The 6,000-nt window shown below is 44.8% G+C and overlaps 1 pseudogene; it reads right to left on the bottom strand.

The window, feature by feature from the left end:
- Positions 1-4,964: 4,964 nt before the first annotated feature.
- Positions 4,965-6,000, bottom strand: part of LOC144256457 (phosphatidylinositol-3,5-bisphosphate 3-phosphatase MTMR3-like) — a 109,800-nt pseudogene continuing 108,764 nt past the window's right edge.

The raw sequence follows: 6,000 nt of genomic DNA, 5'->3' as shown, positions 1-6,000 counted from the left end.
TAGAAAAGAACTTAAGTGGTAAATAAAATACAATAGCAGCATTTAAAGACTAATTCCCAGTTCAAAAGATGCCCCTTCCCCTGCCCATACCGTACCTCATGCCTGGCCCTGTCCAAGAGGTCTGTTAGATCAGGCAAGGCAACTGGCATATGCATACAAACATGCAGCAGACGAGCCCAGAGGAGCATGGCTTGCTTCCATGTGTTTATGTGCTGAGGATCATAGGACTCATGTTTAAGTGTCAGACTCTTAGAAGGGTCACCTCCTACTCCACAGGAAGCCTCTCATGCATTCTGGGCCTGCCCTTGAGAGATCTTGTCAGTAACCTCAACTTAAAAACAACCTCCTTGGAAATGTGACTAGAAATTAAACAGCTGGGACTCCTGTCATGTTTCCCAATTCTCTCCACAGCCTAGAGCCCATTTTAAACCCTATTAGCTCTACTCTCAGTTAATGCAATTTTGGAGGGTACAGCTGCAGCCCCAGAGACAGGATAGAGGTCAGGGCTACAGTTAACTTCCATAGGCATGGGATCTCCTAACCTCAAGTACAGTCAAGTTTTTAAGTTATTTCAAGACCAATCCCTTACAATCTTATTCTAGGATATACCCTTGATTCCTATTTTAGTATCAAAAACTAGAAATTGTTCAACAATTTCTATTGCACTGTTTTTGTTCATTCTCCTTTAGATCTGCCACGACACCTTTTTCCTAGAATACTCTTTGCTAACATGCAAAGTTAACAGTGAACAGATACACAAAATTGATAAGAGAAAAAATGTTCTATACACCTCCACTGGGAAATCCCAATGGATTAAGGCAGCCGTATCATGGGAGTGGAGGGGAGGAAAGAGACTTGGAGTTAAGGAGGTCAAAGTGACATGTGTGTATTGAGAAAACACCAGGATACTCAAGTTCGGAGATGAAAAGGACATTCTGGCAGCTCAAGATCTCTGTTAGTGCCAACTACTTTAGGTATAATTCCTCTACATAATGGCCTGAAGACAGCTGACCTCACCCATGGAAAATGGCTTTTCTCATGCACAGCCATCTTCCATAGGGCAGTCATAATGTGCAGGTATGTATTATGGCTCCTCTCTTCTTATCCCCAGCAGTTCTCCATTTATGGGCCCCCAACAGGGCTTGCTAAATTATGCCAGTGTTTTAATTTGATGAGGATTGAGCCATTACACTTCAAGAACAGCAGTACTGTGTATAGGCACACATTAGCCATAACACCACTCAAGTTCTTCCACACCTTGATCTGAATGCAGACTGGGCTCCCTAGTTGACTGAACCAGACTCAAGGGGCTAAGGTGGAACCCTCTTTATCTGCAGAGGACAGTTTTATTCTCAGACAAGGCACCCACAGCTTTCAAACTGAAACCAGCTGAGTTGTTTTTAAATGCTTATGCACTTTAGGGAGAAGGGAAATCCAGAAAGAGATCCTACAAAGCCTGCCCTGAAGAGTGAAGGCCCCCTGGGGTGCTCTGAACAGGTCACTCTTCAGAACCCACCTGACTCACCACAGACCTTAGGCTGGGGACCTGAGAGCCAGGTGCCACTTAACACCAACCTTCCAAAGAGGTAATACATCTCACCTACAGACCCACAGGATGGACAGGATGCTAAACAGCCATGTAGGGAAAGAAAATCCACTTCTTTTTAGAAAAAGTAATAGTCCAGAAATGACTAGATATCATGGCCTTGCTCAGCTTAGAAGTCAAAAATCTAAGTAATGGAGCTTCCTCTCTGTGGGGGAAGGGAGGATGATGCTCTATTTAAGCATATAATCCAGTCATATTCAATTCTATTTCTGTCTCCAAGTTCTCTTGCTGCCCACTTGTATTATCTCATCCAAGAAAGACTGGTTAAGACGTCTTCTACCCACTCCCCACACCATGTCTCTGCCTGCTCCCTGCTGCGTACAGGCTATAATACTCCCTGGGTGGGGTGGAGTGGGGGTTCAGGGGCCAGAGAATTGGCTGCCCTGAAATCAGAGGAGCAGCCAAAAAAAAAAAAAAAAAAACAAGGATCCTAGAGGTCAGAGGTAGTTTTAATTATTACTGATGTGCAATTCTTCCAATGCAGAAGAATAGTCAATTGTTCAAATGCCTGATGGCTTTGCCCCTTTTTAACTTGGGAGAGCTTAGGGGCAAAATCATTAAGGAAGTGTTTTTCAGTGCTTGGGCATCATGATCAATCTCCTTGCCAAGGTCTAGAGTTGAAAAGAAATCTGTCATTTTCCTTTGCCAAATGTCAAGTTTCCCATCAGCACCAAGAGATCAAGAGACCAAGAAACGAAGTGACCAAGAGGGGATAAACCACAGGGCAAAGAATTAAAACATGATATAGCAAATGCCACCATGTGAAACACTCAACTTTATTCACTTTATTTATATATTTAACAATTCTAAAGTATTTACTTCTTGCTTTAACAAAAAATGAAAAATATAGGAGCAATGACTGACTCCTCTTTATGAGAAAAGGGTTATATGTAAAGCTACGGAGAGTTATGGTTCCTCCTTTACATACAAAGAAAAATATTTAAAAAGTGCTTCATTGATCAAAAAAAGAACTAAGAGCTGCAAGCATTTATTCACACTGTACATCAGACCCAAGAAACCCGTATCATTACCTCTTGGCACCTGTCACTAAGAACTGCACAATCTTCAATTACACGTACTTCTCCCTACCTTCACCATCAAAGCATGTGGAGTGTGGAGAAGAATTACACCCTGTTTCTCTAAGCTCAGACTCTGGGCTTTGCCTGGACTGACAGCACCAGGAAATGTTTCTGGGCCACGTGTAACCATACTCAGGCACACATAGAAGCCACCTTCCTAAGACACAGCTTGCCCTTGGCCAGGGACCTGCTTCCAAAGGGAAAGGGCTGGAACTTAAGAATTCCCTAACCTCACCCTTTCACCTTACATGATGTACCCTGCCACCAGTTAGCAGCGTTCAGCAAAACCAAGCATGGCCCAAGAGGGAGGGCAGGCACAAAACATGGATGCCAACATCACAAAGCACAAACATAAATTCCTCCCTGTCCTTCCCCACACCCATCTCCATCACAAATACTTTTGATTTAGGGTTCTTTTTGGACCACATCAAAGCTCACTGAGGAAAGGTACCCCAAATCTCTTCCAGGTGATGTCACATCTCTAAGGAACACTGCAGAGTAACCAAGTGGCCCTTTACTGCTGGCCAGCAGCCAGACACGTACCCACTCAGGCAGCCAGAAGCAGGGCAGGGGAACTGCTGGGCCTTTCCTGCTGCTCCAAGAAAGGAAGGAGGAGGAAGGCTGATTGTGTGGGGATCTTCATAACTATAAAGGCTGATTCTACCCCTTAAGGGGAAATTCCATGATTTGTTTGGTTTGGGAATGGGGAATTTTTGGAACCCTGAGTCTGGATTTCCCTGTCCTGGCTGAGGAAGAAAGATTGTTTGGGGGACCAGGCCCTGGACGTGGCTCCAAGGTGTGCCTGGGGCTCAGGGTGGGCCTTGGCCATGGAAGCAGGACACCACATTCTGGCCATTCTGTACTCTCACTCACAAAGAAGCACTATCTGGCCTGCCCAGGAGGCAGACCCCTGAAAAACGAAGGGAGCCCTAGACAATTTGGGTCAAGTTAAAAACAGAATCCCATGGGGAACAACATGCTGATCACCCATCCCTAGCTCCTTCTACCTTCCCCAAAATGGGGCCTGGGGGATCCATTTGCTGTGTGTGTCCCTCCCTCCAAATATAAACCTCATTTTCTGTTTGTAAAGTGGGATGGCCCAGCCCCTCTCAAAGAGAGAGAAGGCACCTGGGGAGGTTCTCTTGGGAAAGATGCTTCCAGCTTTCCTGGCAACAAACATTTCCCAACCAACTTTGATGTGGTGGTGGTGGTGGTATGAGGAATGATCACAAATGTTGGTGCTAACCTTCTTTCCTACTCACTGTCTCAGGCCTCCACTCTTGGCTCTGACCAGCCTCCTTCCATAAGGAAGCACCAAACCATCTCCCAGTGTGCCTGACAGTAAGCAGCTCGGCAATTACAGGAGAATTGGCAACCTCTGGTCTTCCATTAAAAAAAATAATTTTTTTTTAAATTTTTTTCCCTTCTCCCCCTTTCCTTCTCCCTTCCCTTTTTCATCCTCCCTCTGCCCTCAAAAAGGAAAAAAATCCCTTCAATAGATGAATGGATAAAAAAAATGTGGCATTTATATACTATGGAGTATTATTCTGCCTTAAAAAATGACAAAATCATAGAATTTGGAGGGAAATGGATGGCATTAGAGCAGATTATGCTAAGTGAAGCTAGTCAATCTTTAAAAAACAAATACCAAATGACTCCTTTGATATAAGGGGAGTAAACAAGGACAGGGTAGGGACGAAGAGCTTGAGAAGAAGATTTACATTAAACAGGGATGAGAGGTGGGAGGGAAAGGGAGTGAGAAGGGAAATTGCATGGAAATGGAAGGCGATCCTCAGGGTTATACAAAATGTCATATAAGAGGAAAGGAGGGGCAAGACAAGATAATACAAATGGAAGAAATGATTTACAGTAGAAGGGGTAGAGAAAGAAAAGGGGAGGGGAGGGGAGGGGAGGGGAGGGGGGATAGTAGAGAATAGGACAGACAGCAGAATACATCAGACACTAGAAAGGCAATATGTCAAGCAATGGAAGGGAAACTGATGTGATACAGCAATTTGTATATGGGGTAAAAGGGGGAGTTCATAATCCACGTGAATCAAACTGTGTAATATGATGTATTATGAACTATGTAATGTTATGAACGACCAATAAAAAAAAAATCAATCTACAATCCAATGGTACATCCCAATTTCTGTCACTCTGTACAGGTGATTCCATGCCCCCATTCCAAAGTGCATGGGCCTCTAGGTCTGCTCAGGCTGTGTGGCCCTGTCAGTGGGTCAGCAGCTTGGCCTCTGCCCACCCCAGGTCACTGAGCTTCAGTTTGAAGTGGCAGCAATGGGCTTATCCAGTTCAAGGTCAATGCTCAAGCTTGTGGGATGCAGACTGCTATAGCAAGACTTGCACACTCTACTGGGTTCAAAGAGCTGCTGGCTAGGAACCAGGACCTTCTGGTTATAACAACTGGAGCAGAATACGTTCCCACAGTTCCTTGAGATAAGAAGAAACAAAACAATGTTAGCTTCCATTAGCAAGTATGCAGTAAAGAAACCAACTTCAACAGAATTTTGTTCTGTGTGACTTTTAGGATGTGCTGGAGACTCTCTTGAAATCAAACACTTTCATTTCTCTGGCCCAGGAACAAGATAGGAAGGAATGATATCCCTACCTAGTAGAATCACATGTCATTTTCACTTTAAGGCCAAGGATACTTGGCTGTCTTACCACAATGGCTCAAGGTTATCAGGTGTACAGGAAGATGCTGCCTGACAGACCTCTGTGAGAACAAATGGTTCCATGGCAGAAGCAGTTACGAGCTAAATGGTAAGTCCTGACCCAGAAACTTACCCAGTGGCCACACCTACCTAGGCAATGGCCTCTGTGTAGCTTGTGATCACTGAGTGATCAGAGTCAAATGGAGTTGTCTTTGGGCCCTCAGAGGAAAGAAACAAGCATCCAGCCCAGCTGGGGATAAGGAGCCTTATCCAAGGGCCACTACCCAAGAGGTTTAGAGGCAACAACTTATAGGGCAGACTGCTCCCATTTAGGATGGCTCTGTAGGCAGCATGCAAAGCCAGGAGTCAAGCAGCCCACAATTCATGCTCAGCATTAGTGTGGAGAAGTTATTATAGATGTGCAGACATCACAGACAGTTTGTTGCAAATGCTCACCACGTTTGATCAACACAGTCAGTGGCCCTGCAAGGAGGGGAGAAAGAGCTCAGAGGAGAAGCCAACCAAAGATATTTGGGCTTCTGGTGTAAGGTGGGAAGACATGTGGTCCTATAAGCATCATTAACAGATAAAGATGCTGTCCCACTTTCAAACCAGGTTCACTCATGTGGTGAGCAATGGT

The sequence above is a fragment of the Urocitellus parryii genome, chromosome 8 (assembly GCF_045843805.1).
Source record: "Urocitellus parryii isolate mUroPar1 chromosome 8, mUroPar1.hap1, whole genome shotgun sequence".
Taxonomy (NCBI): Eukaryota; Metazoa; Chordata; class Mammalia; order Rodentia; family Sciuridae; genus Urocitellus; species Urocitellus parryii.
Note: the sequence above shows the minus strand (reverse complement) of the source record. Positions and strands in the feature narration are given on the sequence as shown.